Below are 26,544 nucleotides of genomic sequence, written 5' to 3' on the forward strand. Positions count from 1 at the left end.
ATCCGAAAATCTACCTCCCCGGCTGGAGCCGGATTCTTCTTTGTCAAAAAGAAAGACGGCTCGCTACGTCCCTGTATTGACTACAGAGGACTCAATCTCATCACGGTAAAAAACAAATATCCCCTGCCACTCATCTCCGAATTGTTTGACCGTCTCAAGGGCGCCAGGATCTTCTCCAAGCTGGATCTACGAGGAGCGTATAATCTGGTCCGTATCCGTCAAGGAGACGAGTGGAAGACGGCATTTAATACCCGGGACGGTCACTACGAGTACCTTGTGATGCCCTTTGGTCTCTGTAATGCTCCCGCGGTCTTTCAGGAACTAGTCAACGACATCTTCCGTGACCTCCTGTACTCCTGCGTAGTGGTATACCTGGACGATATCTTGGTCTTCTCTCCGGATCTCCCCACACACCGGACGGATGTTCGTCAGGTCCTGCTTAGGCTTCGGCAGAACCACCTTTACGCCAAATACGAGAAGTGCCTCTTCGATCAGACCTCCCTTCCGTTCTTGGGCTATGTCATCTCCCAAACAGGTCTGCAAATGGATCCCGAGAAGCTCTCTTCCGTTCTAAAATGGCCTCGTCCTGAAGGTTTGAAGGCGATACAGCGATTCCTGGGCTTCGCTAATTATTATCGTCTTTTCATCCCACATTTCTCGTCTCGGACTGCTCCCATATCTGCACTTACCCGTAAGGGGGCTAACCCCAGGACATGGTCGCCTGAAGCCGAGGAGGCCTTCCTTTCCCTAAAGAAAGCCTTCGCCTCTGCTCCCGTCCTGCACCGTCCAGACTGTAATAAACAATTCTACCTGGAGGTGGATGCCTCCTCCTCCGGAGCCGGAGCGGTGCTCACCCAGAAGTCTTCTACCGGGAGAATGGTAACGTGCGGCTTCTTCTCCAAAATCTTCTCCTCGTCGGAGCGCAACTACTCCATTGGAGACCGGGAATTGCTAGCCATCAAATTGGCACTGGGAGAGTGGCGCTATCGGCTTGAAGGGGCTCTCTACCCGGTAATTATCTACACGGATCACAAAAACCTGGCATATCTCCAAAATGCCCAGAGACTCAATCCTCGCCAGGCCCGGTGGTCGTTGTTTTTTGCCCGCTTCGACTTCATTCTTCATTTCCGTCCGGCGGACAAGAACGTCAAAGCTGATGCCTTGTCCCGGTCCTTCCTGTCCTCCGATCAAGAGGAGGAACCTACGCACATCATCGACTCCTCCAAGGTGATGAATGTGGCTCCCTTGGATCTGACTCGTCTTCCACCCGGTAAGACGTTCATAGCTGTGCCAGATCGGGAGAGGGTTCTTCGCTGGGGACATTCTTCTAAACTAGCTGGCCATGCTGGCCAAAAGAAGACCTTCCAACTTATTACCCGGCATTACTGGTGGCCTACCCTGCGTAAGGACGTGGTAGACTTCGTCGCGGCCTGTTCATCCTGTGCCCGTAACAAAGTTCTCCGACATCTACCTGCCGGCCATCTCCTGCCCCTTCCCGTACCTGCTGCTCCTTGGCAACACATCGCTATGGACTTTATCACCGACCTTCCAGTTTCTGCCGGTTGTACTGTCATTTGGGTTGTCGCTGACCGTTTTTCTAAGATGGCCCACTTCATTCCCCTGCCTGGTCTTCCGTCTGTACCCGAGCTGGCTAAAGACTTTATCCGCCACATCTTCCGTCTCCATGGTCTGCCCCTCCACATCGTGTCGGATCGTGGGGTTCAGTTCACCTCTCGCTTCTGGAGAGCCACATGTAAGCTGCTGGACATTACCCTGGATTTTTCCTCCGCTTACCACCCTCAGTCCAATGGTCAAGTGGAGCGGATCAATCAGATCTTGTCCAGCTACCTCCGGCACTTCGTTGATGCTCACCACTCGGACTGGGTGGATCTCCTACCATGGGCCGAGTTCTCTTATAACAACCATGAGAGCGAGTCCTCTTCCAAATCCCCGTTCTTTATAGTCGGTGGCCAACATCCCCGGATTCCACTTCCTGTCTCCGTTTCTGTGGACAACCCTGCTGCGGAGTCTCTTGTCAGTGAATTTTCTACTATTTGGGAGAGCACCAGGTCCGCTCTTCTTCTCTCCTCTGAGCGGATGAAGAGATATGCTGATAAGAGACGTCTGGATCCGCCCCAATTCTGTCCGGGAGACAAGGTTTGGCTCTCATCCAAACATGTGCGGCTCAAAGTACCCTCCTACAAGTTGGGTCCTCGATTCATCGGCCCCTTCGAAGTCCTCAGGCAAATTAACCCTGTGGCCTACAAATTAAAACTCCCGGCCACCCTACGGATCCCCAACTCCTTCCACGTATCTCTCCTCAAACCCGTTGTCTTTAACTGTTTTTCCAAAAATCCAGGTGCCCCTCCTGCTCCGGTTTCCGCTGATGACATCTTTGAGGTAGAGAGTATTCTGGCCTCCAAGAGGGTAAGAGGAAAAACCTTTTTTCTGGTAGATTGGAAGGGGTTTGGTCCTGAGGAGAGAACTTGGGAACCCAGGGAGAACATCAACGCCCCGCTTCTCCTTGAGAAATTTCTTTCTGGCCAAAAAAAGAGGGGGCCTAAAGGGGAGGGTACTGTAGCATCGGCGTCTCTGCCCCGTTCTAGGCAGAGACGCCGTCCCTCTCACCTCCCTGCTCCTGGCGCGGCGTCCTCCAGCGCTGCTCTCCCCGCTGCTTCCGGCATGCGCTCCTTCCCCGGCAGTGTGCTTAGGGCGCGCGCGCGCGCTCCCCCTCTCTTAAAGGGACCGCTCGCGCGCCGTCCTAAGGAGTCCCCGGCCAATTGCCGGAGGACGTCCCATATAAAAGGCACCTCCTCCAAAATGGAGGTGCCCGAGCAATGTTGTAGCACTGTTCACTACTCTGCTTCAGCCCTCAGGTCACGTTGCCAGTTTCCTGCCAGATACCTGCCAGATTCCTGCCAGTCTGCTGTCTAATTCCTGCCTGATATCCTGCTACCTGCCTGCTAGCCTGAGGTCCGACGGTCTGCCTTCCAACTTCTGTCAGTCTGTCTAAGGACCAGCTTTCCCGCTCACCTGGGAGCGCACATCTTCTACCTGCCTGCTTGCCTACCAGGAGGCTCTGCCGTCATGTGCTGTGACCACCCGCCTGTCCAGAGATTCCTGCCCGCTCACCTGGGAGCGCTCATCTGCTACCTGTCTGTTGGTCTTCCTGGAGGCTCCGCCGTCACATGCTGTGACCACCCGATTATCCAGAGACTCTCGCCTGCTCACCTGGGAGCTCACGTCTATCATCTGCCGCCACAGGTCGTACCAATCCTTTACCCAGAGACTGCACCGGTCACTTGCCGTGACCTCCTGCCCGTTTACCCAGAGACTGCCCCGGTCACTTGCCGTGACCTCCTGCCCGTTTACCCAGAAACTGTCCCGGTCACTTGCCGTGACCTCCTGCCCGTTTACCCAGAGACTGCCCCGGTCACTTGCCGTGACCTCCTGCCCGTTTACCCAGAGACTGTCCCGGTCACTTGCCGTGACCTCCTGCCCGTTCATCCAGAGACTGCCCCGGTCACTTGCCGTGACCTCCTGCCCGTTCATCCAGAGACTGCCCCGGTCACTTGCCGTGACCTCCTGTCCGTTCATTCAGAGACTGTCCCAGTCACCTGCTGTGACTGCCTGCCAGTCCACCCTGGTCGCCACCCGCTCCCTTACAAGGACCGCCCCCTTGTATAGTAGCTCAGAGGTTCCGCCTCCCTGACCCGTTACACAAAACATTAGCAGCAGCAGTATAAGTGGCAGAAGCAATTTCTGGGAGTCCTTTCACGCATTTTCTACACTAGCTTGTGCACCAGCACAACAGAGTACAAGTCTGACACGTGGTGAACGACTGGAGAGGATGGTGCAGGAGTATCTAGAGCTCAATATCAATGCCATCAAGGAGGGTTTGGATCCTTTTACATTTTGGTCTTCAAAAATGGATGAGTGGCCTGAGCTCGCCTGTCAAGCATTGGAGGTTTTATCATGCCTGGCAGCCAGCGTTCTCTCAGAACGTGTTTTCAGCGCTGCTGGTGGTGTCCTGACTGATAAGCACAGCTGGCTGTCCCCTGAAAGTGTAGACCGCCTAACTTTCATGAAGATGAACAAGTAATGGATCTCCAAGGACTTTTGCACATAAATCGCAGACTGTACAGACTATGCAATGTTGTAGTTTTTAGTATGCTGCATTGATCTTGCATAATTTCAGTCTGTGATATCATTAGCGTGGCTTCTGTGCCTGCTGTTGCTGCTGCTGCAGATGTTAACACTAATTTTTGGAAATGTGAACAATCCTGATTGGGTCTCCATTTGCTGGGTTGGCTGCAGTGGAAGAAGCGTCGGTCCCCATTATATTTCTACTCTGGTGAAGTTGTTCCCACTTTGGTAGTGTCAGCCCCTAATTTTTGGAAATGTGGAGACTCCTGGTTGGGTCTCTATCTGATTTGTTGGCTGTAGTGGAAGAAGTGTCAGTACCCATTATACAATTTCTACTGTACTGAAATTGATGCCACTTCGGTGGTGTCAGGCCCTAATTTTAGGGAAATGTGAACACACCTGGGTGGGTCTCCATCTGCTAGGCTGGCTGTAGTGGAAGAGGTGTTGGTCCCCATTATATTTCTGCTCTGGTGAAATTGATGCCACTTTGGTGGGGTCTGCCCCTAACTTTTTTAAATTTGAAGACTCCTGGTTGGGTCTCCATCTGCTGGGTTTTCTGTAGTGGAAAAAGTGTCGGTCCCCATTATACTAGTTCTACTGTACTGAAACTGATGCCACTTCGGTGGTTTAAGCCCCTAATTTTTGGTAATGAGGAGACTCCTGGTTGGGTCTCCTTCATGTGTTTTGCCTGTAGCAGTAGGCCTCGCAGACCAGCAGGCCTCTACTTACTTTCAGTCAACTACCTGTGTTACTATCCTTAAATTTTTGTACCAATACTAATCTATGAAACTGATTTTTCTTCCATCTGAATGTGGCTGAGCATAAAAGCAGGTTGAGCTTTTGCATGTGGTATCAGGGCTCCCAGCACAGCAGACCTATACCAATCCCTCACCCACCTCATCTTAATTTGAAGTTCAATTCAAAGCTGTAAATGCTAGCCCAGATCCTGATACCTCATGCATGGCCCATGGCTGATTGTTCCTGTGCCATTATAAAATGTGTACTTTGGGTCAATTGAGACCACTTTCCTGGTGTCTGCCCCTAATTTGATCTGTTTTGGCAGCTTTTGGGCTTGTTTGAAGGCGTTGTGTATGCGTTTGGTTTTGCCCCCATTGAATCCAATGGCGTTTGGATATGTTCGGCGAATAATCAGTGATCGTAATCTGAACTGAATATTAAAATATTTGCTCATCTCTAGTCAGCATAAGGGTACAAAACATTTCCAAGCCATTAGATATACCATAACTAGGAAAAAAGAAAAAGGGGCCAGGAGGCTGTAAAGAGGGATACAGCAACACTAAAGGAGCTGCAGGACTTTCTGGCAAGTAATGGTTGTGTACTGCATGCGACAACAATCTCCTGTATTCTTCATATGCCTTGTCTGTGGGTTAGAGTGGCCAAAAGGAGGCAATTTATTACAAAGAAAAATCTACAAGCATTTCTATGTTTTGCCAAAACCTACATCAAGTTTGCAAAAAACAAATGGGAAAATGTATTATTGTCTTATGAGCCCAAGGTTGAACTCTTTTGCTCATACTGTAATCCCAAAAGATGTATTTGCTGCAAAGGCAACACTGGGCATCACCAAAAGAACACAATAATCACAGTGAAGCATGGTGGAGGTAGTATTATGCTTTGGGGATGTTTTTGGTAGCTGGAATTTGTGGTTAAGTCCAAGGGGAGGGAATTATGAGCAATTCCAAACATCTGTCAATTTTACATCCATACCTTCAAGCATTTTCTAAAAAGCTGAAGATGAAGAGGAATTTCACCTTTCAACGTGAAAACATCTCTAAACATACCTCCAAATCAATAAAAGAATGGTTTTGCCATCAAAAGACATTTTGTGAAGGCTGAGGCAAAGCTCTGAACTTAATTCAAGTGAAAGTCTATGGGTTATTCTTAAGTGGGTTGTACACAGGAATTAAAATTTGACAGATTTGGAACTTTATTGCTAGGAAAAATGGGCAAAGATTTCTAAATGTACAATGCCGATATACTCCTAAAGAGCTAAGAGCTTTCATAAATTCAAAAAGCAACTCTAAAAAGGATTAGATTGATGAGCACCTTTCACCAAATTTTTCATGTTGAACTGGATGCATGGTGCAATAGTGGATGAAAAGCAGGATAAAACTTTTTTTCTTTTTTAATTTTGCCTCTTGGTTGCAGAGATATTAGCAAAAGTATTCAGCACATAATGAGTAAACTTTCATTAAGTCCAAATGGGTGTTCTTAGATAGCAAGTCATACTGGGAAAAGAAGTATAAGCCAAAAACAAAAACTATCTTATACCACCCACTAGAAATTAACAAAAGTTGACTTACTAGGTGAGAAATATTTTAACTGCCAATATCTCCCCAAAAAGTGAAAAAAAGCAAAAAAAAGTTTTATTTTTCTCTGCAGCCACGATTATATTGTGTGTTCAGTTAAAAATACTCATGTAAAATACTGACCATATACTGATATGTGAATATGGCTGAAAGGTGGAAGTGTTGACATGATTCTTGGTATGATTTTTTTTCATGACAAAAACTTGGCAAAGACTTTTTGTATCTATCTATCTATCTATCTATCTATCTATCTATCTATCTATCTATCTATCTATCTATCTATCTATCTATCTATCGCCTAACTACTAGGTTGGGGGAAGGGCAGAGGGAGCAATTACCCCAGGCACAATATCAGGGTGGTGTACAACAGGAGTGAAGTCTCTGTTAACTTTATCTGCATGCACATCTTGCCAATATAGCTATGAGCCATGGTCTCTTTCTCTTACCAACCTCCATTCTGTAGGCCACAGGTCACTTTAGAACTGCAACCTACAGTATGGCAGGTTATTATGACAATAAAAGGGGCACATATGAGGCATTAGTACTTTCAACGGGGTAACATTTTGGCACTTAATGAACTCACAGAGGGCATAAAGATTTTTTAGAGGGCAATTTTATCATCCTGGGGGGCACAAAATAACCTGTCACTGTATGGTGTTATTATTGGTCTTAATCTTTTTATAGTAATCTTTTACAACATACTAAGGGTTTATACCTTGCTTTTAAGTGCCTTAAAGCATATCCATTTTGCCAGAATTATTGAAAAATATCACAGCCAAAACTGGAGTTTGTTATTATAAATATATTAAAGTACTGAAAGCTGGCACCAAGGTTTAAGTCCAATTGCAAGTACTTATGATGGTAAATTTCACTTTATGAGTCATTTCCAGCCAGTTCAAGAAGCACCCATGCAGTATAAAGGTACATTATTTAATACTGTACAATTTCAAATTGTATTCTTGCATATTTCATGCTGGCTTAGTAGTGAACATCATTCAAATTTAGCTTTTATTTAAATAAATTCAAACAATATTAAGAAAGTCTTAAAGCCAAGAGAACATTTATATCAAAAAGGTGATTATGTATATTATTATTATTCTCTATTTGTACAGAATCAATTAAATAGCACATAAACATATTCCTTTGTATAATCTGCTTCCTATTGAAAGTTTATATTACATCACTAACATACTCAAAATTGGGACATATTTATGCTGAATTGGCTTTTTTTATTTTTTATTTTTTTACAAATATACATGCATACAAAGCAACCGATTAATCATTGCCCTAAGGGGCAAAGGGAGGCATGGAGAGGAGCTAGATAGTGCTGTCCTTATGAATATACTGTACTCCTAGCAATGTGTAAGTTTATTCTTCCAGTGCTTCCTTCAGCAGATTTAAGTATGGACTACAGAGGAGTCGACCTTTTGAAACTCAAATATATCAACTTTGCTGAATTCCCCTAAAAAAGTTGTTAAATTAGTGCAAATTGCATAATTAAGAAAGCCTCTAATTGCCTGGAAAATATGTGTAGAACACTGTGATTTCTCTTTGCAGTCAATTGAACACATTTTGAGCTCTGTAATGTAGACACAGCCTTTTTAGTGGCCAAATTACTTCAACCTGTCTGCTTAGGTGAAATCGGATGGTAATCGACACCAAATTTAACAATACATTGCAATATCAGACTTTTTAGGCTTCCTTAATTGTATAAATGGTCTAAAAATTATCCCTTTGGGGGGGTATACTCAAGCATTGCTGTAGTCAGGTGGTGCAAACAGAAGAAGCCGTGGCATTTTCATACAGTTGGGCACAACAATTATCCCCTAGGGGAGTATAAAGAACTTTGCACTATGCTAAATGAACAAGTAATAGCTTTTTTCAAAAGCTATTTAAAAATTATCCTATTAATAAGGGAGGCTAAACAATTATCCCTTGTTTTGAATTCACAACTGATTTAATTATCACTAAATTAGGCAATGACAATGCCTTTTTTTCAAGCTGATGAAAAATTACCTCCTTTTTTCTGGAGACAAAACAGTTGTACTGTTTTGAATATGAAGAAATTATAGCTTGTTGTCACAAAGCCTTTTTGAAAATTATTCTATTTTGAGAGCTGTTACTTGAAGGGACATGAACATGAAATCACATTCCTCAGTATCTGTATATAGTTATTATAGTTATATAGGTTTTACATGTCAGACGAGAACTGTTCGTATTCACCTGGTAGCTGAAAATTTTTTACCGCAAATAGGCTTGACGAAAGCTACTCCATTTCCCAGGTTTCAATGACCTTTACCCTTTAACCCCGTTACAAGGATCTGGATCTACACATGGGTCCCTGGGTCAGGGACAGAGTCAGCTGCTGTTTGGGGGGCAAGCTGGCAAGAAGGATAGTCAGGTATCCGGGTCAGATCCAGGAGGTCACGTCAGGGACTAAATCGTAAAGTTAGTAGGAAGTCAAAAGTCAAGTCAAAGTCAAAGAACAGGAAAATCAGAGCACAGCACAGAAGTATAAACCAGGATAGCAACACTATTGACTTTCAGTGGGAACTGGCTCTCAAAGGTAGATATGGAACAGCCCAACCCTGTGTTAACAGCAGGTAGAAACCAAATTAACAAGATTAACCCTGTAGATTGATGATCGCAAGCATCACTTGCAACAACAGTGTGGTGCCGCCTAGCGACCAAAGCAATAACCTGCACATATGCTACATTACCCCCCTCTTATGAGGGGCCCCCAGACACTTAGGACCAGGCTTGCCAGGGATGATGAAACTTTCTGATAAGATTGTCAGCATTCTTGTTATTAGCTGCCACTAACAATCTTTCCTCTAGTCCATAGCCTTTCCAATGTACAAGGTACTGCAAGGATTGCTTTGATATCCTGGAATCAAGGAATTTTTCAACTTCATGCTCAAGGCTGCCTCCATCCAACACACGGGAAGGGGGGTTATCAATACAGTGCTCCAGCAAACTATATATCTTTAGCAAAGATTTGGGAAAAAAATTGGGAATTCGGAATGAAGGGGGAAGTTTCACATGGAAGGCCACTGGATTGACCACCTCAATAATCTCATAAGGACCAATGAACTTGGGACCCAACTTAACAGAGGGAACCTTGAGTTTGATATTTCTATTTTAATAAATCTGTCTACCATTACCCAAATTACAGTTTTACCTTCTTGGGGTGGGAGATTAGAAATTCACAGAGAGTTGGGTCCAAGGACTTTTTTGGAGCAGGTAAGTGTGACACCCCAGGAGTCCGGTTGCCACAGTGGCATTGCCTCCCTCGCAGGGGGTGATGCTATGCCTAGAAGCAAGGAGGGGTCCCCTCTTAGGGTAACACCAGCATCCAACACATTTCCTGGCTCCAGACCATAAGGGAGAGCTCTAACACAGTTTCAGAGGAGCTTCCCCTTTAAATTGGAGAGTGTAGGCGGGTTTAGAGAAGTCAGTTGGAGTAAGAAAAGTCAGTTGGAGATGGGAGAGAGACGAGAGAGAACCTGGGGAGGGGAGCTGTGATCAAGCTCGCCCCAGAGAAAAGCGCCAGAAACCGGACACCGGAGTCCGTGGTTGCTCGGGTACTGAAGTCCCGGCAGCTAAATCCGGAGGGCAGGAGACTGTAGGTCTCCTGGCCCCACCAAACACCCGGTGGCTAAGCATCCTACTAGAGCCCGGAGCTGCCACGATGGAGCGACAACTGAAAAAGGCTCGAGCTGCCTGCCATATGGGTGAGGATTTAATGATTGCTCATGAAAGAGGGCCGCAGCATAGCATTAGGCAGCAGGGCCAAAGATGACAGTGCAGTAGGAAGGCCTACAACTCCACCTGGCCAGATAGATCCCCAAATTGATTCTTGGCCGCCCGGATCTCCATTACTTTCTGTGATCAGTGCCCTGGTATGCTCCAGCAAACCTCAAGTAAAGGTAGAGGAAAGTGCCATTCTTGTGTCGTCTGGTCATTATCTGCTCCCTCAGTCCTGCACCCCAACATCCATCCAATATACTGCCCTGGGGCCTAGCTCTGCCCATGGAGAGCAGCACTATCTCAGCTGCATCACCATCAGCCCCACTGGATCTGAATAGCAATGGCGGCTCCCTATAGCCGCACACGACGGGTGGCATCACAAAACTTTTCCCCTAAAAATTCTGTCCTTGTAATTTTTATTGACCGCCTAGGGCCCCGGACCAGGTCACGCCCCCGTGACAATCTCAAGGAACCGCTTGACCCGGTGGCGAGTACCCCACAGTCCTAGGGGCGCTTCAACTTTGGCATCACAAACAGGATTGTCGCAGCCCGGTATAACCGGGTACTGTGTGCCATAGACTTTGCTGAACTGTATAATCATTTGACGTCAGCCAGGGAAAGCAGGAGGCCCCGACCCGGAACCACCGGGTAAGCGATCCCTCTCGAATGCAGTGCAGCATACTGTTACGCCAGTAGAAACCCAGGACATGTCTGAGGTTCACTAGGGGGGAGAAAGATGCCCAACCTAGAAGAGGATCCAGCTGCGGGCGCGGCTGCAGCAACTGTAATGCCTTTATCCATGCCATATATCCCAGGGGCGGCATTGTTGCCTCAGTACTCAGGGGAGTCGCACACCCTGAATGAATTTGAGGAGAGACTGCATAATTTGTTCAAAGTGTACCCCCTGTCTGAGAAGCAAAAAGTCAGCATCCTTATAGTCCAGTTAATCAGTGCAGCCCAGAGGGACGTGAAGTCCTGGCCAGGCAGGGACAAAAGAACTGTTAAGCAAATTCTGGTCAGGTTGAAGGATACCTTTGACACCCGCACAGCAGCGGAGATTAAAATGAAGTTCTATGGGTACAAACAAAGGGTGCAGGACAGTGAATGGGACTATGCTCTAAACCTGCATGAGGCGCTGCGGGCCATTAAACTGGTAGACCCCGACAGTGTGCGAGATGAGGACAGATTGCTAACCGAACAGTTTATTGAGGGGCTCCTGTCTAACGCTCACCAGACACAGCTGCACATTATGGCTCTGCAAAACCCTGATCTAGACTTTGCACAATTTAAAGACCGGGCCATCCGGGTGCTGCACCCCTCCCGTGCCCAGCTATCACATACCACCAGGAGGCGGCATCCTTTTCCCCGGCACCTGTGGAGGCTGACGCTAGACCCTAGATAATGACCCCTCTGCAGACCTACGCCTTCAGGTCCAGGAGCTGATCAAAAGTGTGGCTACACTAACCAAAACCGTGCAGGCCATGCAAGTGTCTCCAAATGAAAGGATCCAGCTTGCTTCCAGTCCAGATGACGTCCAGTGGCTATGGCAGAGAAGAATTCCACCGACCAGAGGGATAGACAGAGATCGCTACGACCAGAACAGACAACCCATCTGCCGCCGCTGTCAAAAGGTGGGGCACATCGCAAGATTCTGAAATTTAAATGAGAAACGCCTGGGGCAGAGGCTCAACTCCCAGGAGTAAGGTGACCAGGCCCACAAAGCTGGAAAGACAAGTACGTGGGGTGACGACCGGTCCTACCTGTCGTGCTTGATGGCATCCCGATGAACGCATTACTGGACATCGGTTTCCAGGTGACAACTATGCCATATATCCTTTTCAAATGGTACTGGGCTGATTCAGACATTATCCGCAGTCCAGATGAACGCTTTAACATCTTTGCCAGCAATGGTAAGCCCTTGCCTAAGGTGGGGTATAAAGAGGTGACCCTAAAGGTTGGCGAGTAGAATTGCTGTCACAAGCGTTGATTATTGTAGATACAGTATTTATGGCCGAGAAAGCCATCCTATGATAACCTTAGGCACCAATGAGATAGAGAATTGTCTTGGGGAAATTATTGTTTTATTGCAACAGGTCGCAGAGACTGCCAGTTCTAGTCAGCAGTGAGTTCTGCAGAAGAAGATCAAAGCCCTGCAGAAACAATAAGTAGAGCTGTCTGGGGGAGAAGTCGGCAGTGTCAGAGTGAGTGATCCATTCCCCATTGCAATATCCCCTAGGAGTGAAATGTTAATATGGTGTCGGGCAGCATTAGGTCTCAGGGGTCAAGATTATCAAGCCCTGGTAGAACCCATGTACTCTGATAGTAGGCCTACCATCTTGACGGCCAGGGGAGTAGTCCATGTCCGCAAGGGGAGAGTACCGATATGCATCCTGAATTGTGGGGAGAAAGAGGTCCATTTACCCCGGTATGCCATCCTTGCTAAGCTGTTCACTGTCAGTAACAATTCAATAAAGGCAGTGGAATCCTTGCCTTTGTCCGAACAGGCAGAGGACAATGGCTCCAAGAGGATTGGTGTCAGAAGCTACAAGTAGGCACTGACTCCACCCCTTCGCAACAAAAGCATGGTGTGTAGGGATGCCACTGTCATAGTTCCTCCTGTGGTAGATGATGGCGAATATGAAATTTCTCGTATCTTGAATTCTAGATGGCATAGAGGGAGATTACAGTATCTTGTCTCCTGGAAGGGTTTTGGTCCCGAAGACAACTCCTGGGTAATAGAAAGGCACTGACTCCACCCCTTCGCAACAAAAGCATGGTGTGTAGGGATGCCACTGTCATAGTTCCTCCTGTGGTAGATGATGGCAAATATGAAATTTCTCGTATCTTGAATTCTAGATGGCATAGAGGGAGATTACAGTATCTTGTCTCCTGGAAGGGTTTTGGTCCCGAAGACAACTCCTGGGTAATAGAAAGGCACTGACTCCACCCCTTCGCAACAAAAGCATGGTGTGTACCGGGTGGTCCAAGAATATGAGCGAGTCTTTAGCAAACACCCACTAGACTTTGGGAAGGTAAAAGGGGTCCAACATCATATCCCCACAGGAGATAATCCGCCCATTAAAGAGAGGTACCGGCCTGTACCCCCAGCTCACTATCAATGTGCCAAGGGAATGTTACGGGAGATGAAGGAGGCTGGGGTGATCAGAGATAGTTGTAGCCCCAGGGCAGCTCCATTAGTCCTCATTAGAAAGAAAGATGGTAAAATGAGGATGTGTGTTGATCATAGTCAGATTAACAACATTACACATAAGGATGCCTACCCATTACCCAGAATTGAGGAATCATTAGGTGCACTGAGATCCGCTAACTATTTCTCCACTTTAGATCTCACCAGTGGGTATTGGCAGCTTCCCGTGGCAGAGGCAGACAGAAAGAAGTTTACGACACCAATGGGCCTCTGCGAGTTCAACTGCATGCCATTCGGGCTCTGCAACGCCCCGGGATCCTTCCAGCGGTTAATGGAGTGTTGCCTAGGACACAAAAACTTTGAAACCGTTCTGCTGTACCTGGATGACGTAATCGTCTACTCAAAGACGTACAAAGACCACCTGGAGCACCTGGCCGAGGTGTTCGAGGCCTCATCCGGTTTTGGCCTGAGAGTAAAGCCGTCCAAGTGCCACCTGTTAAAGCCCAAGGTGCAGTACCTAGGCCATGTGGTAAGCGCCGAAGGTGTAGCACCAGACCCTGAAAAAATCAACGTGATCAAGGACTGGCCAAGACCCTCCACTATCAACGAATTGCAGCAGTTCCTCGGGCTGGTAGGCTACTACAGGAGATTCATCAAGGGTTTCACCAAGATAGCAGCACCCAGGCGGGACCTCTTAGTGGGCCAGTCCAAGAAGGCCAAGAACCCGAATCCTCCATTCGAGTGGGGTAAAAAAGAAGAATCCTTCACTCGACTGAAGGAGGCTCTTAAGGGAGACAAAGTTCTGGCCTACCCCGACTATGACCATACTTTATACTCTATTCGGATGCCAGTAGTGATGAGCGAGTATGTCCTGTTAACCATTTCGCTGAGTATGCTCAGGCCGAGCTCCGAGTATTTAAAGCTTTTAATACATGTGAGGAATGTCTATTTCTTACACATTCCTCACATGTAATAAAGCTGTCAAACAGTTGAAAATCATGCTCACGGGAGCGATTCAAACATATCATTGAGCAGCTGTAACTACTCGGAGCTGGGCCCGAGCATACTCGCAATAGAACATACTCGCTCAACACTAGATGCCAGCAATGTGGGATTGGGAGCAGTGCTGTCCCAGGTACAGCAGGGCAGAAAGAGAGTGATTGCCTACGCCAGCAGGAAGCTCCATCCCACGGAAAGGAACCCAAACAACTATAGTTCCTTTAAGTTGGAGTTTCTAGCCATAGTCTGGGCTGTAACGGAGTGCTTCAAACACTACCTGGCTTCAGTGAAGTTTACCATTTTCACAGACAATAATCCACTGACCCACCTTGAAACGGCGAAGCTAGGTGCACTGGAGCAGCGATGGATGGCCCAGCTGTCTAACTACGAGTTTACCATCAACGATCGGGTGGGGCATAAAAACGCTAATGCTGATGCGCTGTCCAGGAAGCCCAACTTGCCAGATGGGGGAGAAGACCCGGAAGAGCTGGAGGAGAGAGTTACCGGCTTTCCATCATCACGGGGTGACCCAGTGCTTCCACTGTGTGAGGGACAAGTGCTCCGCCAAACAAGAGGCCACGTTTAACCTAATGCCCCACCATGAATGGGCAGAGACGCAGTATAGCGACCCGGCTGTCCACCCAGTAAAGGAGTTGCTGACATAAACTGACTCGCACCCTGGTCCAGATGCTCCACAGGAGACCCAACATGTTAGAACCTTCCTGTTTGTTTTTTCCATCTTGTGTTTTGCGGTCACGTGACCATCTGCCTTTATATTCCAGCTCCACCCTTTTGGATGTACTGAACTTCAGTGTTTGACTGTTTCTCTGGCCAGGTGCTTCTGTGCCTTTCTCTATCAGTTCGCTTGGTCCTTCTGGAACCTCTAGTACCTTTTTTTCAGTTTGTCTTTTTGTGTTCTGCAACAACTTCTCTGTGTAGGAGGTGTCCCATTTTTATCCCAGTCCTTAGTTCTTTTAGGGACCCCTCCCCTTATGCTATAGGTCTTTGTTCAGACTAGCCGAGGACTAAAGCGGGTCTGTTCACTAGGAACAGTCAGCCCGCTTCATCATAGGGATTCAGCTTAGTCTTACTGTAGGGACAGCTTTCCCCTATCTTTCTTTAGTATTTGTTGCAGATCATAACAGTAAGTCCAGCCCAAAAAAATAAAAGGAAAGAAATTCAGGGATCAGTATGGTTTATGTCCAGGATGTGGCTCAACGCTTGCAGGGATTGTCTCTGGAGAGGGCCGAGCTACTGCAACACGTGAGTAGCTGTTCTGGAACGCATTTTGTGGAACCCAAGGAAGGACTGCCTGATGTTTTTTATGGTAAACAGCAAGATTTTTTTTTCCTTTAAAAATGCTTGTTTGTTATATTTTCATTTGAGACCAAGGTCCTCTGGGAATGAATCACAGCGCATTGGTTTTATTATGTAATTTTTGCGCAATGATCCACAGGGGTGGGCCTTTTCTCTCCAACCTAATAATCCATGTTTAAGGTCTGTAGAAGAAATTTTTTCTGCTATGGGGCTATTATATGACAATCCTGATAGACTCTCATCTGTTGAGGCAGAACTCAGGCGTTTGAATCAGGGGTCAGGTGATGTTGAAAATTATTGCACACACTTCAGGAGATGAGCTTCAGAATTCAGATGGAATGATCCTGCGCTGAAATGTTTATTTCTTGCTGGTCTGAGTGAAAGGGTTAAGGATCTGCTAATTGCATTCCCCAGACCTGAGACTCTGCAGGATGCCATGCAGTTAGCTGTTCGTGTGGACAGGAGACTGAGGTCCAGGGTGAATGAGGTAAAGACTCCTGTAATGTCAGGTCCTAGTCCCCAGAAAATCTGCTCTGACGGCATAGAACCAATGGAGGTTGGGGTGATGTCACTCCGCTCTCAGGAAAGATACCAGAGGTTTGCTGAGGGATTGTGTCTTTATTGTGGTAAAGCTGACCATTTGATTAAGTATTGTGAGCTTCGTTTAAGTAAAGAAAAAAAAAAAGTCAATTACGCCCGTATAGCTTGTTTACGCTCTGCAGGAGTATTTCTTTCTGGGAGTACTACTTTGCAGGAAAATTTAATAGAATTTCAGATATTTGTGGATTGTGGTTCAACACTTAATGTGATTGATAAAGGGTTTTTGGAAAACCTTAAATTGAAATCCAAACCATTGTCATCACCTATTTATGTGATTGCAATTAATAACACTCCATTGAAATGTATTACTCACAATGTTGCTGCATTTCCCCTCACTATCAATGGAGTTCACGAAGAAATTTTGGACTTGGTTGTATTAGATAATTTACCCTCTCCGGTTGTTTTAGGTCTGCCTTGGCTAAAACTGCACAATCATTTGCTGGACTGGTCTACTAACGTGATTAAGTCTTTGAGTCTGAAGTGCTATGATAAATGTTGTAATGGTCGCATTGCGACTGTGGAAAAAAAGGAATTTACCTGCATCTATTCAAGATTTTTGGAGGGATTTTTCAGAGGAGGAGTCGCAAGTTTTACCTCCTCATAGGGTTTATGATTGCGCCATTGAGTTTGTTCCTGGAGCTTCTCTTCCCAAGAGTCGCTTGTTTAATCTGACTATTCCTGAAAGAAACGCCTTGGAGGAGTACATACAGACTAGCCTCGCTGCTGGTCACATCAGACCTTCTAAGTCCTGAGACCTTTGATTGGTAAGAATGTTGTTGTTCATTTGGATGACATTTTGATTTATTCATCAGATTTAGAGTCCCATTGGCAGAGTGTACGTGAAGTTTTGCAGCTATTGAGTGATAATTCACTCTTTGCTAAACTGGAGAAATGTGAGCTTGCTGTGCAGAAAATTAGTTTTTTGGGCTACATTGTCTCCAGCGAGGGCTTTGAGATGGACCCGGTGAAGGTTCAGGCTGTGCAGGAATGGCCTAGGCCTATCGGTTTGAAATCTACACAGAGATTTTTGGGTTTTGCCAATTAGTACAGGAAATTCATTAAGAATTTTTCTACAATTGTTAAGACTCTGACTGATCTCACCAGGAAAGGTGCGAATACGGTCCAGTGGACTACTGAGGAAATTGAAGCGTTTTAGTATCTCAAAGAGAGTTTCAGTTCTGCCCCTATCCTTAAGCAACCTGAAGAGACCAAGCCTTTTTTGGTTGAGGTCGATGCTTCATCGGTGGGGGTCGGAGCAGTTTTGTCTCAGGAGAACAAGGATGGAGTACATCTTTGTGCCTTCTTTTCGAAAAAAAATTCGGAAACCGAACTGAATTATGATGTTGGAAATCAGGAGTTGCTGGCTATTAAACTCGTGTTTGAACATTGGCGTCATTTTTTGGAAGGCGCTAGATTTCCTATTCAGTTTTTCACAGATCATAAGAATTTGATCCTTCTGGATGCTGCCAAGCACTTGAATGCCCGTCAAGCTAGGTGGGCACTTTTTTTTTCTTGGTTTCATTTTTCTGTTACCTACTGTATATCCCTGGTACTAAGAATGTTAAAGCCGATGCTTTATCTCGCAGCTTCTCTCCTACGGTCAGTGCCGAAGAGTAGGAGAGCATTTTACAGAAAGGAGTTGTGGTGGCAGCATTGTCTCCGTTTTGGAGAATGGGATTCTGAAAGCTCAAGATGATGCTCCATCTAACACTCCCCATGGGAGGTTGTTTGTGCCTAGAGCCTTTAGGAGAGATATTTTTGTGAGTGTCATGAGCCTCGGTTGGCAGGTCATCCAGGAATTTCGGAGACTAAGAGACTTATCAGTCGCAGTTTTTGGTGGCCTAGATGGCAGAAGAAGATCATCAAGTGGGTGCGTCAATGTACTGTGTGTGCTAGGTCAAAGGCTTCACATACTCCTGCTGCGGGGTTGCTTTGCCCTCTGGAGGTTCCTAGTGCACCTTGGACCCACCTCACAATGGATTTTATTACTGATCTTCCTGTGTCCGAGGGTTTTACTGTCATCTGGGTGGTCGTGTACCGTTTTAGTAAGATGTGTCATTTGGTTCCATTTATTAAGTTGCCCTGCGCCAAGACACTCGCTAAGGAATTTGTTAAGTAGATTGTCAAGCTCCATGGCGTTCCCACGGATATTGTTTCTGATAGAGGACCTCAGTTTATTGTTCGCTTTTTGCGTGCTTTTTGTGAAAGGGTGGGAGTCCATTTGTCATTTTCGTCTGGTTATCATCCTGAGTCTAATGGACAGACTGAAAAAAATAAACTGGATGTTGAATAGTTTTTGCATTGTTTAGTGGCGGACAATCAAGAGGTGTGGTCTGAGTTTCTGCCTCTCGCAGAATTTGCTTTTAACAATCATACATCCTCCTCTGCTGGGTGTTCTCCTTTTTTTTGTTGTAATGCGAGACATCCGTCTTTTGGTTCGTTCTCCAAATTGGGGTCGGCGGTGCTGGAGGAGGAGAATTTTTCCAGTGATTTGGAGAGAGTTTGAACTAATGTACGTTGCAACCTTCAAGAGGCTAACAAGAAGTCCAAGAAGTATTTTGACAGGAAACGAAAGGAGGTTTTGTTTACTGTGGGTGACTTGGTTTGATTGTCCTCAAAGAACCTGCAGTTGAGGATTCCCTCTAAAAAAACTGGGTCCTAAGTTTGTGGGTCCATTTAAAGTGCTTCAGGTTGTTAACCCGTCTGCTGTTAGGTTGGATGTCCCTACTAGTGTTGAGCCACCCCCGTAGTGTTCGAGTTCGGTTCGGTTCGTCGAACACCCGTGTGTTCGCCGAACTGTTCGTCGAACTGTTCGTCGAACACCTTCGAACACCGTTAAAACCAATGGCAGGCAAACAAAAACACATAGAAACACATAGAAAACACCTTCAAAGGTGTCCAAAAGCTGACAAACTGCTCAGAAGACACAACTAACACATGGAAAAGTGACAAGTACATATAGTCATGCGAAAAGAAAAGAGGTGGAGGAGTAAAAGGAGGGGGAGACACAGATATAGGCATGTCATGCCCTTCTAAAATCCAAAAAGTGAGAAGCCGAGACGGCCAGTCCGCTCCTGCCCGTGCCACCTCCGTGTCGCCGGGTTTGTGCCAGAGCCGCGGTGAACCCTGACGGCCAGCCCCCCTCTCCCAATACTGGTGCCTGTCCGCTGGTGGGTCGAGAGAGCCCCCCTGTGGTGGAGGCAGCTCTAAGCTTTTTAATTTAAATTGTCCCTCTAATTTGAATGAATACACTTTAAATCCATTTACAAGGATCTATTGGAGGGCAAGTCTCATGCCAGCAGCCGCGTAATTCCAGCTCCAGTAGCGTCCACTAAAGCTGCTGCAGTTAAAAAGCTTTTATAAGGATCGAGCTCGGCTGTCCACCGCAAGGCATCCTAGTGCCAGTCCCAGCCCCTATGCCTTGGGGTGCCTCCTGATGCTCTTCACTAAGTATCCCGTGGTCCCGAAGCATTTCCTTTGAAAAAATTAAGTGTCCAAACTACAGGTGGTGTAGCTTGCTTAACAGCCGGGATAATCCTCTGACTAGCAGACACTGCTACTAGGCACAAAGTATTTCCTGGGCTAGATGCAGTTAAAAATTTGTAAGTAGATACTCTCGTTGGATGCTGAGAAAGCATTCCATAGAGTCTCCTGGCACGCCATATATGATTCTCTTAAAAAGCTTGGGGTAGGGGTCTAGGGGACCCTTTTATAGCCAAAATCACGGCCCTGTATCACAATACGTCACCTAGGCTGAAGATAAATGGAACTGTAGCACCGAGGGCTCGATTGCTACAGACGTATTGCACCTCACCCAGAGGTGTGATATCTCACTCTCAGATAAGGATGGAGTGTGGATCAGGACCCGACACCTGCATGCATTACACCACATTGCCGTGGGGCAGGGCGACCAATATGCCCCTGAGATGGGCACGACAGTCCCTGTCCCTGGCTGGAGTGGGGGGAGGGAACACTGAGGAAGGGGAACCCTGCAGTGCAGGAGCAGGGAGGAAGCAGTTCCTGGGTGCATTGAGAAGGGAGTATAAAAGGTGGGCACCATCTTAGTTCAGTGCAGAGAAGTCTGAGCAGAAGTGGCAGGGAGCAGGGGCTCTGCATGAGCTCTGCTCCGGAGGCGGGCCTAGTAACAGAGGCCCAGGCCTGCAAGAGGGAGAAGGAAGGAAGAGGAGCGGAGAAGGCTCCAGGAACGAGGAATGAAGGGATCCCAGGGGTGCGGACGGGCGAGTCGCCACCGCACGCCCGAATCCACCTGCGTGGAGGGGTCAGGCCAAAGGGGGAGACCGGTCCCCGAACTAGTGGAGGCAGGAAACGACCCTCAGCTAGAAACCGGAGGCTCTGACATTTTATGTGGCGCAGCCCCTTGCTCCACCCGCTAGGAAGGCACCACATAGGGTCAGGGAAACTGGCGCCAAGTTTACCAAGAGGAGGCCCGAGGCAGCCGGACAGAAGTGTTGGTAAGAAAGGCCAGACAAAGGACACACAAAGGGGGTCCTGTGAAGCGCTCCAAAGTTATCTGGGAGTTGTCTGAGCCCCTCACCTGGTGAGCACAGTACGACGTGGGCAGCCGTTACCTGCAGACGTGGTCTGGATAATAAGAACTGTGAGTAAAGGCCCTGAACTGCATCACTGACTCCGTGTCGTTACTGCTGCTGCCCTGCACCATCACCCCCATCCTGCGCATACACTGCCCTGAGGCTATACTCCTCCCGTGGGGAGTTATGCTACGCTCTGCTGCACCCACAACACCAGCCTTAGCGGTCTGCCCTGTAGCGGCGGTTCACTCTGACCGCAATCCACGGGTGGCGTAGTCGGACATTTAAACATCAAAACCACATAAATAGTTCCGCCACTGGTTTGACCGCCCTGAGCCACGGAACCGGATCGCCGCCACGAAGACTACAACCACCAGCATCCACCAAAAAGGGTCCGGCTCCGGGTGTCCCAAGGCCCAGGGGGTGCGTCAGAACATTTTCATCACCTTTCACAATCACCAATGGGACAAGGCAGGGATGTCCTCTGTCCCCTCTCTTATACATCCTAGTGATGGAGCACCTGCTCTCATCAATTCGCCATAACCCCAATATTAGGTGGATTGAGGTGGGAGGCACCGAGTACAAGTGCTCTCTATTTGCTGATGATGTCCTAGTATATATCACTCAATCACATATATCCATCCCTGCTGTTATGGCTGAAATAGATCACTTTGTTACATGGTAAAATTTTAAAATCAATGTAGCGAAGTCTGAGGCCCTCGATGTCTCCCTCCCTAAATCCATATAGGATTCCATCCAGTCCAACTTTCCCTTTGCCTGGCCCTCACAGGGTATCAAATACTTAGGAATTCCTATTCATAGAGACCTCTCCCATCTATGTTATCTTAATTTTGGGCCCTTTATTGAACAATTCCATACAGACCACGGTTGGCAAGTTGGAACTGTGAGATTCACTACGTGCACCACTGGTATTTTGTGGAAAAGCACATGTAAGATTCTGCAACAGTCTCTGCTGATACTCCTGCATGCGTGCATCCCTTTCTATGGCAGGAATAATTTCTGCAAATTTACTTTTGTACCGGGGATCTAACAGTGTGGCAACCCAGTAGTAGGATTATTTCTAATTCTTACAATTCGAGGGTCATGTTGCAGGTAGTGCAGCAAGAAGGCACTCATGTGTGTTGCGCATCCAGGAGCACCAAGTCCCTGTTGTGTTGGTGGCGAGGTAGCAATCATGCTTCCTTCCTCTGTCCTCTCCCCCTAACCTCGCACAACAGAAATGTGATCAAGGTCTCCCTCATCTGATGAGTCTTCCATCAGTTCGTCCTCCACTTCTTCCTGGGCTCCTGCACCTTCCTCACTAGTTTGGCTGCTACCATGCGCCCTGGTAAAATCATCTCCCCCACCCTCACATGCCTGCCGCCCTGGTGCTGCCGACCGTCTGGACCTTGCAGATGTTAGCCCTTCCGCATACAACTCCTCCTCCTCTACTTCCTCCACCTCCTCTTGTGCCACCACCTGACTCCGAATTCTGTTTAACATGTGCTCCAGCATGTAAATCACCGGAATAGTCATGCTGATAATGGCATCGTTAGCACTAAACATCTTCGTCGCCATTTCAAAACTGTGCAGAAGGGTGCATAGGTCCCTGATCTGAGACCACTCCTCCAGCGTGATTTGCCCCACCTCTGAATCTCGTTGGCCCAGGCTATACGTCAGAACGTATTGCACCAGGGCTTGTCGGTGCTGCCACAGTCGCTGCAACATGTGCAGAGTTGAATTCCACCGGGTAGGCACATCGCATTTTAGCCGGTGAAGTGGCAGGCCCAACGACTTCTGTAGAGATGTAAGTCGCTGAGCTGCGGGATGCGAACGGCGGAAGTGAGCACACAGCGACCGTGCCCTCTGCAGAAGGCCATCTAGTCTGGGATAGTGGGCTAAAAATTGCTGGACAACCAGGTTCAACACGTGAGCCATACAAGGCACGTGTGTTACATTGCCCCGGCGAAGGGCCGCACCCAGGTTTGCAGCATTGTCGCACACGGCCTTCCCTGGTTTCAGGTCCAGTGGAGACAACCATTCATGAAATTGGTTCTCCAGAGCTGACCACAACTCCTCAGCTGTGTGACTCACATTTCCCAGACATTTCAATGTAAAAACCGCCTGATGACGTTGAGCCCTACTGCCAGCATAGTAAGGAGGTGTGCAGGATCCCTTCTGCGCAGTTAGAAAGCTTGTGGCATGACCAGACAGGCTTTGGGTGCAGGTGGAAGACCGAGAGGAGGTTGAGGAGGCAGAAGCAGTGGAGGAAAAATGACATAAAGAGGATTGACGCACAACTCGTGGGGACGGCAAGACTTGGACAGCAGCCCCTTGTCCTGCTGTCACCATAGTTACCCAGTGCCCAGTCAGCGACATGTAACGCCCCTGTCCATGCCTACTCGTCCAAGTGTCTGTGGTGAAATGCACCCTGTCACACACAGAGTTTCTAAAAGAAGCGGTGATGTTGTGTGCGACATGCTGGTGGAGCGCAGGCACACCTTTCTTTGAGAAGTAGTGCCGAAGGGGCATCTGGTACTGGGACACTGCGACGGACATAAGGTCTCGAAAATCCTCTGTGTCCACCAGGCGGAAAGGCAGCATTTCTGTAGCCAAGAGCTTGCAGATGGTGAAATTCAACCTCTTAGCTTTCTCATGGCTAGGAGGAAATGGTCTTTTACTTGTCCACATCTGAGGGACCGAGGGCTGGCTATTGTGCTTAGACGGGGTTGATAAGGGTGTCCCCGGCAAACTGCCGGTCTGTGAGGAAGATGCAGGCGGACATGTTAGGTTGCCTTGATCCAAAGGTGGTGCTATCGATGTCGGACAGCGCTCAAGACCAGCTGGTGTTACCACCTCCAAAGAAAATGATGACCTGCCAATCACGCTGGCTGTTGCGGGTAAAGAGGTGGCAGGTCTGCGCCCAAAAACAGGTGTGACTGCTGTCCCCCCAGTCACAGAGGATGAAGAGGCCGCGGATGCACAAGATATGGCAGACGGTGGTTGGCCCGGCCGGCTAGACCGCATTGTAGCACACTAAGCTTCCCACTGCAACTTATGCTTCATGTCCATGTGCCGGTTCATGCATGAAGTACTCCAACTATGTATTTTTTGGCCTCTACTTAGCTTTTGCTGACAAATGTTACAGATAACACGAGTTGGGTCATCTTTATCGATCTGAAAAAATGCCCAGGCTATGCAAGGCTTAGCACCCATGCGACCTGAAGAGCCACCACGACTTGTGGTGAGAGGCAGAGTTGTGTTTGAGGATGCAGTTGTTGACGTGCTTCCAGTACTACGTCTCTGTCCAGGAAGGCGCAACCTGACCTCGTCGTCACTAGCATCTTCCTCCACCTCCTCTGCTGACCTCATCTCTTGGCTGACTGTGGGTTGACAGTAAGTGGGATCTCCGACCTCATCATCATCACCCTGTGCGTTATCACACCCGTCGTCCTCAGAGCCAACCTGTTCCTGCCCTGACAAAAAACTAAAGTTGTCGCTCCAATCAGGTATTTGAGTCTTATCATCGTCTTCCTCATTGTCTCCACCAACAGGAGTTACAGGTTGGGAATGAGGGTCTACATTATGGTCAGAGCCTTCTGCGTCTGGTCCTGGATCCGACTCATAAAGATTCTGGGCATCAGTGCAGATCATTTCCTCGTCTGGATTCACAGAAGCGCTGGAGTCGACCTCTGATTCCCAGGCTATAGTATGAGTAAACAGCTCTGCAGACTCAACCATCTGTTCTACCTCATACTCAGACGGGCAGCTGGAGATTTGGGAGCTGTGAGGAAGCAAGTGCGATTTGGGTGACACCTTTGAGGACTGGAGTATTTGTGATGTTGAAGTTGATGTGGAGGAGAGCCCACTTAAAGGAGCACTTGATATCCGTTAAAGCACCTGCTGTTTTTGTGCCTCATCTGGAATTTGTAGCGATTGGCGTGGCCGTAAGAAAGGGATCTTATCACATTGTCATCTAAAAGAAGTAGACATTTTAGTTTGGCTGGAAGATGGTCTTTCTTCTGCACCTACCCCACGGACACAACCTTTTTTCCCCTTCCCAACACGCCTATTCCCCTTTCCACCAGCAGCAGGCCTTTTTCCACTCATTTTGGTGGTTAACTAATTCACAACTCTGGAGTTGTTTGCACAAAAAAACAATGGATGGTAACCGAGCAGAGCTGAGTGGCCAAACTGTGGTATTAGGCCAAAACTATTGGCTGGGTTAGATGCAGAAAAAAATTATTTTTAATTTGCAACCTGATGGAGGTCAGTATAGATGGACTAATAGACCAAGTCCCACACACTGCTAGAAGCCCAAATATTTTTTCAGAGCTAGATGCAGAAAAAAATTATTTTTAATTTGCAACCTGATGGAGGTCAGTATAGATGGACTAATAGACCAAGTCCCACACACTGCTAGAAGCCCAAATATTTTTTCAGAGCTAGATGCAGAAAAAAATTATTTTTAATTTGCAACCTGATGGAGGTCAGTATAGATGGACTAATAGACCAAGTCCCACACACTGCTAGAAGCCCAAATATTTTTTCAGAGCTAGATGCAGAAAAAAATTATTTTTAATTTGCAACCTGATGGAGGTCAGTATAGATGGACTAATAGAACAAGTCCCACACGCTGCTAGAAGCCCAAATATTTTTTCAGAGATAAATGAAGAAAAAAATTATTTTTAATTTGCAACCTGATGGAGGTCAGTATAGATGGACTAATAGACCAAGTCCCACACACTGCTAGAAGCCCAAATATTTTTTCAGAGCTAGATGCAGAAAAAAATTATTTTTAATTTGCAACCTGATGGAGGTCAGTATAGATGGACTAATAGACCAAGTCCCACACACCGCTAGAAGCCCAAATATTTTTTCAGAGCTAGATGCAGAAAAAAATTATATTCAATTTGCAACCTGCTGGAGGTCAGTATAGAAGGACTAATAGAACAAGTCCCACACACTGCTAGAAGCCCAAATATTTTTTCAGAGCTAAATGAAGAAAAAAATTATTTTTAATTTGCAACCTGATGGAGGTCAGTATAGATGGACTAATAGACCAAGTCCCACACACTGCTAGAAGCCCAAATATTTTTTCAGAGCTAGATGCAGAAAAAAATTATATTCAGTTTGCAACCTGATGGAGGTCAGTATAGATGGACTAATAGAATGATGCTATGCCCAAAAGATTTTACTTCACTAGGTGCAGTAAAAAAATTGGTATTCTATACACAGGTGGTATATCTTGCAACACAGATAGGCTACTCCACTGACTAACACACTCTGCAATAGGCCAAAAAGGATTAGCTTTGCTAGATTCAGCCAAATGCTGTGAAAAAAACTTGCACAGCACTGGCACAGACCTGCCTGGCAAAAACTGATAGGAACTGATGTAACCTAGTCCTGAAAAGGACTCCAATTACAATTAGTCTTTACTCCCACAATCTATCTATTTAAGAGCACAGACCTGCCTGATAAAAGTCGTAGGAAATGCTGTAACCTAGTCCTTAAAAGGACTGCAATCACAACTATTCCCTACTCCCAAGCTATCTGTATATTTGTGCGAAAATTGGCTTGAAATTAACAAGGTATAGCGCACACAGCAACAGCGGTGCCGTCTAACACGCAGCTGCAGCAGTGAGAAAATGGTGGCGACGGGGAAAATGGCTTGGTCTTATAGGGCAAGGACATGTGACATACA

This window comes from Phyllobates terribilis, unplaced genomic scaffold (assembly GCF_046119375.1).
Source record: "Phyllobates terribilis strain yellow unplaced genomic scaffold, ASM4611937v1 Scaffold_3__8_contigs__length_932513732, whole genome shotgun sequence".
Taxonomy (NCBI): domain Eukaryota; kingdom Metazoa; phylum Chordata; class Amphibia; order Anura; family Dendrobatidae; genus Phyllobates; species Phyllobates terribilis.